Genomic DNA, 12,001 nt, shown 5'->3' with positions numbered 1-12,001 from the left:
CTGAAGCAATTTCTGAAGCGGAATGTCTCTGTCCATTTATGTATAGTGATGTGAGGGTACTTCTCCTGGAGCCGAATCACCGGCCACCGCACCGGCAACACTGTAGACGGGGATTCCGCTTCAGGATTTGCCCCTGATGTCACTGTTCATATATGGACAGAGACCTCAAGCACTCCGTCCAGGAGCGGAATCCCCGGCTACAGGAGGATTCCGCTCCTACAGGAAGCTACAGTGGCGCTATCTACGGGAAGGGGGGGTGGTATCTATAAGGAGGCTGTGTGGCACTACCTACAAGGGGGCTGTGTGGCACTACCTACAAGGGGGCTGTGTCGCACTACCTATAATGGGGCTGTGTGGAAGTATCTACAACGGGGCTGTGTGACACTACCTACAAGGGGGCTGTGTGGCACTATCTACGAGGGGGCTGTGTGGCACTACCTACAAGGGGGCTGTGTGGTACTACCTACAAGGGGGTTGTGTGGTACTACCTACAGGGGGCTGTGTGGCACTACCTACAAGAGGGCTGTGTGGCACTAACTACAAGGGGGCTGTGTGGCACTACCTATGCTACAAGCGGGCTGAGTGGCACTACCTACAAGGGGGCCTTGTGGCACTACCTACAAGGGGACTGTGTGGCACTACCTACAAGGGGCCTGTGTGGCAAAGTGAACATTATACTGTGTAGGGGCACTACAGAGGGCAATATACTGTGTGTGGCACTTAGGTGGCATAATACTGTGTGAGCACAATTAATGGACAAAATATCCTTGAAAGGGGTATAATATGTTATTATATATTATTACTATACTGTATAGGGGGCACTAAAGGGGCATTATACTGCGTGTGGGGCCTTAAAGAGGCATTACACTCTGTGGGGGCACTATATGTGGCATTATACTGTCGGGGCATTATAGTTTTTTATGGGGCATTTTTATATGATGAGGTGGGGCGCCGAAAGATCATTTCGCATGGGGCGCCATCTATCCTTAGACCGGCCCTGATGACAACCAGCTGGGTTAAAATATTTCCCAAATAAAACATGTTAGACGTATATGGAGGGGTGCAACGTTATAATAGGGAAAGGGTTTTGAATTAAAATATAATTGTGAAAAAATATACATAGTTAGAAAAAACACCAGAGCAAAATGTTGTTTTTTCTAACCTTAAAAACACTGCTACTATCAGATCTATCACATATATTTATTTGGTTGCAACAGGACCAATGGCATTTGAAGGGCATTTAAACAATATGTGCCACAAAAAGCTTCTATAATTTTCCAATTTTACCACTACAGAAAGAGTTATGTGAAATATATTTTAAGTGATGTGTGTCTGCATTGCTATAGTTCTTATCAGTATGGGATGAATTGAGGCAGTGATCGAGCATTAGTCCTTTTTGACACAAATGCTGAGTATTTTGGGAAAAAATAAATCCTAGTATCAGTCCAAGGTGATTTAAGCAAGCAATAAAGAGATTGTTCTTTTCTGATAGAGATGAAAACGATGTGAAATCAATCAAAATTGATATATACCACAGGTACAATTTAAACAGATTTTCCTACATCAGTTAAAGGATAGTACTAAAATGAATTTTATGTTTGTATTGCCCCCAAGATTTGCTTGCTAATGTGTTTTCTTTAAAAAACAATAGCACAAGTTCCTATCAAAGAAAATGAGGAGTCTTTCACATCATTCTCATGTCTTCTTTATGCCTTTCTTTATCCATTTCCCTTCAATAAAATATAATGTAGAATAATATGCTGTTTTTAAACTCTGTGGACAGAAAATATCTAATATATTGCAAGATATTCAGGTATGTGTGACCTGAGTAAAATGTAGCAAAATGAGAACACAGGAGCTTCAATAATGTTTTATGATACTCCTGTGCATTAAATAAAAATACACCTGTAAGAGATTATGAAAAACAGGTGTTAATTTAGATAGTTGTTTTTTTTTTTTTGCTAAAATATTTTATTCTAAAATGATTTCAAATAAATATGCAGGGTTTTTTTTATCTTAAATTTTGATTTTGTTCTTCCTACTTTTTTAACTCACATTTTAGCTATGTATATATCCTTAACCGCTTTCCAACTCTAATCTGTACATGTACATCCTAAAAGCTAATACATCATGCAGTAAGGGCATAAATCTACAGTGTTAACTTTAATGGCAGATTGCGCTGTATAAGAGCATGTTCAGACATGGCGGATTTGCAGCAGATCTCAACTGCAGACAGGCCGAAGTGTAAATCCGCAGAAGACTTTTCTATGGTTTACATAGCTTTTTAGTTAAAAGATACCTGTTGTTTCATTTGACTTTTCCGGATAAACTACCATGTGTGTGTGTACATAAGGAGCAGCACTATTTCTGGCCATTATATGATTTTGATTTTTTAGCAGTTTTCCCCTTTGCATGCTATATCTGTAGTTCGCATTTCTCTCTGAGCTGAGGGGTGGAGCCTAGAAGCCATGCACTATGCACAGTAAGAAGAGGAGAATCTGCTCCATAGTTTTCTCTCTCACTCAGACACAGCCACAGGATCATGCAGGACATATATAGAGAAGTACTGACCTGTACTGATGTGAATAAAGTGCTTTCGTTGTGAAAGCAGAACAACAGGCATATGAACTTTCTCTTATCTCCTTCACTTCCTGCTCAACCCCCCCCCCCCCTCTCCATAGGCTTCCATAGGCATGTGTATTCAGATAAATGTGAGCTGCATTCTGACTGGAGACGGATAGAGCTAAATTTTCAGCGTGAAATCAGTGTAGCAGAGGGATAGGGAGAAGGAAAACAGCCAGATAAGAGCAGAAGTAGGCTTGTTACTCTGATAAGATATATTACAACATTTATTATAATGGTCTGTACTATTCATTAATGCAAAGTTTGATGAAATGTCAGTGCCCATTTAAGTTAATGCAGACATTGCAGAAAACAGCTGCATGGAAAATAGCTTGCGGTATGGAATTGACCTTCCGCAGCATGCTCAGTATGTTACAGAGAAACAGAGGATTTTCACTTTGGATTTAAGCCTTTGCAATGCAAAGGCTCAAACCTGCAGCAAATCTACTGCGAAATCCACCACATCTGAATTAAATTACGTATATGATATATCCGTCATGAGCAGCAGATAGTTTCCGCATCAAGATTGATATATCTGTCATTAGGAACTAGTAGGTACTCCCACTGTACCGACAAGATCAGCAGCACTGGCACGGCCACTGCTCCTGCAACAACTGCCAGATTTGGAGATAATTCTCATCCCAGTAGTTTAACTCCTTAGATGCTGCAGTCAATAGAGACCATGGCATTTAACTCCTTCCCGACCGACCACTGTTAACGAAATCATGGGCCAAAATATATTAGACTGAAATTTGTAATGGGTATGTCAACCGATACCCGCCCTCCAGTGATTTATGCAGCTTCCAAATCATAGGTGATAGATATATATATCTGAGAGAAAAGATGACACAAGAGACCATGCTTGTATGCTCAAAATCCTTCTCTGATCTTTATTGATCCAAACAAGTATATAAGTATAATGACAGGAAAGGTGTAGGCTTTGGTTTCAGCCAATCATCTACAATATGATAATGACTCAGAGACACGTAGCACCCGCTGAACCCGTTGTAACGTCTATGGCCGCGGACCATCATTCTGATTTACCCTCTGACGGCTGCGGCCATGGACATATGAGTTCTCGGCGGCATCTCCCTCCTGAGAGATGCCGACACTCACTTCCTGGTCCGGACACTGTGTCCCACAGAGCGCGGGCGCCTGCGTGTGCATGGCCTTAAAGGCCCAGTGCGCACACAGTTGCAGAAAATCTGCAATTAGCTGAGAATGCTGCTGGACTATAAAAGGGGCTCTGCCCTCTTGAGCATTGCCTGAGCGTTGTTGTGTTACCTAAAGTTTGTCATTGCAAATGGTCTCCTAGCATTTTCCAGTTCCTAGTGTTACCCGTTCCTGCTGCCTGTACCCTGTATCCCGTGCTACCGTGCCTCTGTGTCGTCAAGAATTGGTCGTGTTGTGTCTTCCGCTGCATCTATTGTGTCACACCCCGCCGGGTGGCTGTCTACTGTCAGAGCCTCATCTTAGCCTGAATCCACCGCTACTGTCTACATTGCCTCAGGTACCCTTTATGTACTATAGACATTGTATTGTACCCGTTTGGCCAGCTGCTATCCCGCTATGAAGTACGGCCCAGTGGGTCCACACCCCGCGCCGTGACAGTACGCTCAGGCCATGGACCCCGCTGGTCAATTTAAGGGCCTGTCACCCTCCCAAGCCATGCAGGTGGACTTGCAGGAACTGCAAACACGACAGGATCAACTTCTTGTGGCAGTAGACTGCATGGCACAGCAGCTAGGGGCGCTAGCTGCTTCCTTCTCTGCACCTATTTCAGCCTCTCTGACTGCTCCTCCTGCTACACCTCCTGGCAGCTCCGGTTCTGATTCTCGGTTCTCGCTGCCACTGCCACCTCGTTTCCATGGAGACGCAAGAACGTGCAGGGGATTTCTTAACCAGTGGCATATCCACTTCACCCTGCACGCCAGAGCATTTCCTTCAGACGGAGCCAGAATCGCCTTCATAATTTCGTTACTTGCTGGCAAGGCCCAGGCGTGGGCGAACCCAATCTGGGAATGACAGGGACCCGAGACCCAAAACTTCCAGGTGTTCGTGCGGTTATTCCGCACTGTGTTCGAGGAGCCTGGATGAGTCTTGTCGGCAGCTACTGTTATGCTGAACCTTCGCCAGGGGGACGCCTCTGTGGGCGAGTACACCATCCAGTTCCGGACCCTGGCAGGAGAGCTGTCCTGGAACAACAAGGCGCTGTTAGCTTCCTTTTGGCATTGCCTATCATCCGAGATCAAGGACGAACTTGCTGCTCGGGATCTACCATCTACCTTGGACGACCTGATTCTACTTGCCACCCGAGTGGACATGAGGCTCAGAGAAAGATCCCAAGAGTTTCGACAAGAGAGAAAGCTTCCTAGACTGGCGCCCAACTTCCAGCAACCCCTCTTGCCTTCATCTACTACTCCACCCGAGGTCCCGATGCAAGTGGATCGGCTTAAACTGTCTGTTCAGGAGAAACAGCACAGGCGCACTTCTGGACTCTGTCTATATTGCGGCCTTGCTGGCCATGTTGTGCGTCTGTGTCCCCAGAAGCCAAAAAACTCCAACGCCTAGGCTTGGTTGGAGAAACAACCCTGGGCGACACAGCATTTGATAGAGAACTCTCCTCCAAGCTGTTCATCCTTGTGACCATTGTCGCTGGCAAGATGCCCCATCTGGTCTCTGCCTAACTGGACTCTGGCTGTGCATCCAATTTCATATGCCAAGACCTTGTGAATCTTCTTCACTTGCCCACTGTCCTTCAAGAGAAGCCGTTGGTCGTTGCCTTGGTAGATGGACTGCCGCTGCCTGACCCAATATTATCTGTGACAAAGCTGCTGAGGCTTCAAGTGGGAGCCCTTCGCTCTGAGCTCATTTCCCTGTCTGTCCTGCCCAAGGCTTCGACAAGAAGGATGCGGAGACGTTGCCACCACATTGAGTGTATGATTGTCCTATTGACTTGGTTCCTGTTTCTTCCCTTCCTCGCGTTAGAGTATACCCTCTCTTCTTACCTGAAACCCAGTCAATGTCTGCCTATATTAAGGAGAATCTAGAGAGGCGCTTCATAAGTAAATCCTCAACCCCGGCCGGGGCTGGGTTTTTCTTTGTCAATAAAAAAAAAGGACCCCTCCGACCCTGCATTGACTACCGGGGTCTCAACCAGATCACGGTAAAGAACAGATACCCAAATCTCTGAACTATTTGATCGCATACGGGGGGCACATTTTTTTTCTAAACTAGACCTGCGAGGGGCCCACAATCTAATCCGGATTCGTCAGGGTGACAAGTGGAAGACTGCATTTAATACACGTGATAGGCACTATGAATACCTGGTTATGCCCTTCGGCCTGTGTAACGCCCCCGCGGTTTTTCAAGAATTCGTCAAAGACATTTTACGTGATCTCCTCTATGTCTGTGTTGTGGTGTATCTCGAATACATTTTGATTTTTTCCCCAGATCCAGTAACTCATTAGAGACATGTCCGCCAGGTTTTGCTTCGATTAAGGGAGAATCACCAATATGCCAAGCTGGAGAAGTGCATGTTTGAAAGAAGGTTTCTACCCTTCCTGGGCTATATCATCTCCGATCAGGGCCTCAAAAGGGATCCTGAGAAGGTAAAGGCTGTCCTGGAATGGCCACGCCCTCAAGGCTTAAGGGAAATACAGCCCTTCCTCGGATTCGCCAACTTCTATTGGCTATTCATTCCCAACTTCTCCTCATTGACAGCTGCCATCTCTACCCTCACCAAAAAGGGCATGAATGCCAAGGTGTGGCCTCCAGAAGCAGAGGCCGCGTTTAAGAGCTTAAAGAAGGCCTTCACGTCAGCCTCAATTCTTCATCACCCCGATGTGTCCCTACAGTTTCGTTAGAGGTGGACGTCTTCTCTTGGCGCACTTTTGGTCCAGAGAGGTTCGAAAGGCAAGACTGTGTTATGTGGCTATTACTCTAAGCTGTTTTCTCCCGCAGAGCGCAACTACTCTATTGGGGAGATCGGGAGTTACTGGCCATCAAGCTGGCTCTGCAGGAGTGGAGACACCTACTAGAAGGCGCAGCTCATCCAATCCTGGTCTTCACGGACCACAAGAACCTCACCTATCTTCAGACGGCTCAACGGCTGAATCCTCGTCAAGCCAGGTGGTCGCTGTTCTTTCATCAGCTCCAGTTTGAGCTCCACTACCAACCTGCCGACAAGAATGTGAGGGATGATGACTTGTCTCGGTTGTTTGAGACAGAGGACACTGTGGAGTCCCCACAGAATATTATTGACCCTTCCTGCATCTTCTCTGTGAACCCCCTGCAAGTTAGAGATATTCCTCCGGGAAGGACTTTTGTACGTCTGGCAGACAGTGGAAGAATCCTTCGCTGGGGACACAGTTCCAAGCTGGCAGGTCACGCGGGTACCTGTAAGACCCGGGACCTAATTGCCCATCAGTTCTGGTGCCCCACACTGCCCAAAGACGTCATGGACTTTGTCTCCTCCTGTACAGTATGCGCAGCAAACAAAATTGCACACTCCAGACCAGCTGGTCTGCTCCAACCACTGCCTGTGCCTGATGACCCTGGCGACATATTGCAATGGACTTTGTTACAGATCTGCCTCTCTCTGCTGGATGCAGTGTGTCTGGGTGGTGGTGGATCGATTTTCCAAGATGGCTCATTTTGTTCCACTGACTGGCCTGCCTTCCGCTTCCCGACTGGCCGATCTCTTCGTTCAACACATCTTCCATCTGCACGGCTTGCCTCTGCATATTGTCTCGGGTCAAGGAGTCCAGTTCACCTCAAAGTTCTGGAGAGCACTCTGCGGTCTCCCCGGTGTAAAGTTGGACTTCTCCTCGGCCTACCATCCCCAGTCCAATGGTCAAGTCGAGAGGGTTAACCAGATTATGGAGAACTATCTGCGGCACTTTATCTCCAGACAGCATGATGTTTGGGTGCAGCTGCTTCCTTGGGCGTAGTTCTCTTATAATACCCATACTAATGAGTCCACCACCTCCAGCACAGTCTTCATTGTTTACGGCCAACATCCACAAACACCTCTTCCTGTCTCCACTATGTCCCAGGTGCCTGCAGCTGACTCTACCTTCAGGGACTTTCTACAGATCTGGCAGCAGACCCGATCTTCTATTCTGCTGGCGGTCGACCGCATAAAGAGAAAGGCAGACACTAGAAAACGTGAACCTCCCCAGTTTCTTCCGGGTACTAAGGTCTGTCTGTCTTTCAAGAATATCCGGCTGAAGGTGCCATCTTGCACCTTTGCCCCCAGGTTCCTCGGACCCTTCGAGATTCTGCTGAAAATTAATCCCATCACTTACAAGCTTCGGCTGCCTCCTACCCTCAAGATCCCAAACTCCTTCCATGTCTCCTTGATGAAGCCTGTGGTCCTGAACCGCTACTCCAGGACTCCTAGTTCTGCAGTGACTCCTTGCGGATCGTCTGGTACTTTCGAGGTGAGGGAGATCCTGGCCAGCAAGAAAGTAGGAGGAAGGACATTTTATTTGGTGGATTGGAGGGGATTTGGTCCAGAAGAGAGGTATTGGGAGCCAGAGGAGAACATCGATGCTCCTGTCCTTGTGAAGAAGTTTCTCTCCCGCTCTGGTCCCAAGAAGAGAGGGCGTAACAGGGGGGATTATGTAATGTCTATGGCCGCGGACCATCGTCCTGACTTACCCTCTGATGGCCGCGGCCATGGACGTGTGAGTTCTCAGCGGCATCTCCCTCCTGAGAGATGCTGGCACTCACTTTCTGGTCTGGACACTGTCTCCCGCAGGGAGCGCACGGCCTTAAAGGGCCAGTGCACGCACAGTTGCAGAAAATCTGCAATTAGCTGAGAATGCTGCTGGACTATAAAAGGGGCTCTGCCCTCTTGATCATTGCCTAAGCGTTGCTGTGTTACCTAAAGTTTGTCATTGCAAATGGTCTCCTAGTGTTTTCCAGTTCCCAGTGTTACCCATTCCTGCTGCCTGTACCCTGTATCCCGTACTACTGTGCCTCTGTGCCGTGAAGAGTTGGAGTTGTGTTGTGTCTTCCACTGCATCTATTGTGTCACACCCCACCGGGTGTCTGTCTACTGTCAGAGCCTCATCCTAGCCTGAATCCACCGCTACTGTCTACATTGCCTCAGGTACCCTTTCCGGACTATAGACATTGTATTGTACCCATTTGGCCAGCTGCTATCCCGCTACGTGGTACGGCCCAGTGGGTCTACACCCGTAAGGGCTGCAAGTGGATCGCAAGTGGATCCTTTTCCTGTTTAAATAAGACTAGGATAGCTACCTCACCCATAGAGCACTGGCAGCCTATCCCTGTTATAGGAAGATTTAAATACTTGTTAAAGAGGCAACAAAAGACTATCCCTATATTCTTTATACACTTCGAATGGTAATGGTAATTGTTTTCCTATTTGCTACTGTTTAGCAATTTTTAAATTTCTTCTAATGTGATGGTAAACATTAACTTCTCTTTAGCCTCTAATGAAAGACAAGGAAAGGTATTTTTTTCCAAAACATATGTAGCTCCCTTAGAGAATATTTTTTTTTTTTAGAACTTAATCCCTCAACTAAGGAAGGATCAATCACAATCTCACCAACAGACGATTTTATAGCTTTTAAACCTGTAGATGGATACTGGTTAATACCTGTGAGGAATTGTACCGGTTTATCTCCACCCAATGACCTAAATGCCCTTTTACACCGGCTGATAAATGGCCGCTGCAGCGAGCGCCGATCAGCGAGACATTGGCGCTCGTTTGCTGCTGTCGCACGGAGCTATAAATGGGGATGAGCGGACATTACTCCGATCGCTCGTCCCCATACATTATTATCATATCGGCAGCACAGGGAGATGTGCTGCCAACAACGAAAATATTTTACTTTTTTAAAACGATACGACCAGCAGATTATTGAGCGTTTGCTCGTTCATCTGCTGATCGCTGCCCTGTTTACAAATGTTCTATGGACGCTCGTCAGCCCGATAATCGCCCAGTGTAAAACCCCCTTTATTCTCTGAGAAACCAAACATTTTTCTTTTACTTATCCCATAAAAAATGCATCCCATTTTTACTGTGCCTCCTTTTCTGTTTTTTATCCGCCTTCATATGTAGATATTAGGCAACATAATAATCCACATACTTACGAAGACTATTTTTCCTCCACTTGATTTTTTGTTTTAATCTTTTTTATCTCTTTTAAAAGGATTCCTCTTATGGTCCATCTTCCGTCACTCTGGTGAAGGACCTGCTGCAGTAACTCACGTCACAGCGTGATCTTGCGATTGTATCTGAGATCACGCTGGGCTGTGAATCACGCTGGGCTGGACTGAAGAGAAGTGTATGATGCTGATTAGTCAGCATCATACAGTTTTCTATACAACACTCACTTGGTAAAATGAAATGAATGATGAAATAACCGCCAAGTTTGCCATTAAGACAAAATTAGCAAAAGTCTAAAAGAGAACATAACTTTGGAAATACTAAACGTGTTTGTTTTTTTTAAACACAGTAGTTATCAGCATCAAAGCGCCTATTAGATTAGGTAGGAGATAAGGAAGTGATAAAATGGTGACAGAGCCTCTTTAAAATGGAAGTTCATTATTTTTTTGATGATCCAGCAGAAGGAGTAGAATGGCTAGATTCTAATGGTATAAAATAATATAAGCAGAAGTGGTGGGACTAGAGGAGGGAAGGGATAATATTGCTAGGATTTGGAATTCATTGTCATCCAGTTGGGTGACAGATGGATTATTGTGGGTTGATGTGGGAGGTTCCCACCGGTGAGGTACTTTGGGTTTTGTTCTTTTATACTCTCATGAGAGTAGAGGGCGCAAATTAAATGTCTGTTCTTAAACATCCGATGATGTAAAAACAAGCTTAAGAGATCTGGCAATCATAGTGTTTTAAATATTTAAATACTGCAATTGCACTGACCGAAAATATATGTTAAAAAAAATAAAAATCTGCTTTGGAAATCATGGATGAGCAAGATTTATCATTCCTTTTTTTCAACTTTTATTAGAGGTGTGTATATAATGATACATAAAAATATTTCCGTAACAGTGGATGAAGTGAGAACAGACATGCATGGTAGATTTGCTATTTTATATGTTTCAACTAGAAGAGAATGGTAATAGCTGCAGTTTATATCCCACTGCCATATGCACCCACAGCTCTGAATCTCATTGCAGATTATATGAAAGATAAATTACAAGTTCCTCTTTTGATTTTGGGAGATTTTAATAATATTTGTGATGGAGAGCTAGAAAGAAGGAGAGTCTTATGAAGAACAAAAAGAGGCTAAACAAAATTTGGTAAACAGATAAAATAACTGGTATGGAGTGATCTATGGAGGAAAAGGAACCAAAAAATTCAATTCTTCTCCTGTCCCTCCAATGTATTTTGGTCGAAATCTAGAATTGAATCACGCTTTGCTGGATTGATGAGAAGTGTATGACGCTGAGTGGTCAGCGTCATACAGTTTTCTATACAACGCCCACATGGTAACAAGAAAATAACCGCCCAGTTGGCCATTAAGGCAAAATTAGCATAAGTCTAAAAAAGAACATAACTTTGGAAATAATAAACTTTTTTTTAAAAAGAAAAAACACAGGAGTTATCAGCATCAAAGCACCTATTAGATTAGGTAGGAGATAGTGAGGTGATAAACTGGTGACAAAGCCTCTTTAAATTATTTTGTAATCAAGAGGAAAGAACCATAGAAAAAGAGATTTCAGCCTTCCTAAGCGTATTTTCAGGATATATTTGGATCTTGCAGTTCTCAAAAGCAATGCCTTTGGTCTCTCTGGATATTCTTATAAGAGCTTCCCTATCTTGAGAATAATTTTTTTTGCAAATAATTGTTCTATAGAGAAGACCTGGTGCCCTAGATCTCGAAGGAATATTGTGTGCTCTTTCTATGCCAAACCATTTAGATAATTGACCGGGCTCAAGCAAAGTCTCAACAGTTACCATCTTCTACTTCCTCCAGGAGTCCCACTATTCTAGCGTTACTTTTCCTTCCATATCCTCCTTTTCGGATATTTTTGCCCTTAAGTTCGTATTACTGTTTTAATCTCCTGAACCTTTCTTTGCAAGTTCTTAATATTATTTTTCCTCTATTAATTCACCCTGGTCCTTATTTCGGACATATCTTACCACAACAACATGTAAATTCTTATAGTACCTCTCTGTGCAGATAAATCAGCCAAAGTGGTGTTAGTATTTTTGAGCACAGGATGTCTTTTAATTAAGTCTTATCACTTTCTTGTGTGTACTATCCTGTGTGGAAGAGTTTAGGGTACCTCTTCCCTTTCCTCATCACCCATCCCCTTATCCTCCCACAAACTTTCTTCCAGTCTGTTGAATTGTCTGTTTCTCTGTGGATTCAGGTGG

Source organism: Rhinoderma darwinii, chromosome 2, assembly GCF_050947455.1.
Source record: "Rhinoderma darwinii isolate aRhiDar2 chromosome 2, aRhiDar2.hap1, whole genome shotgun sequence".
Classification (NCBI taxonomy): domain Eukaryota; kingdom Metazoa; phylum Chordata; class Amphibia; order Anura; family Rhinodermatidae; genus Rhinoderma; species Rhinoderma darwinii.
The sequence above is the reverse complement of the archived record's forward strand: the minus strand, read 5'-3'. Positions refer to the sequence as shown.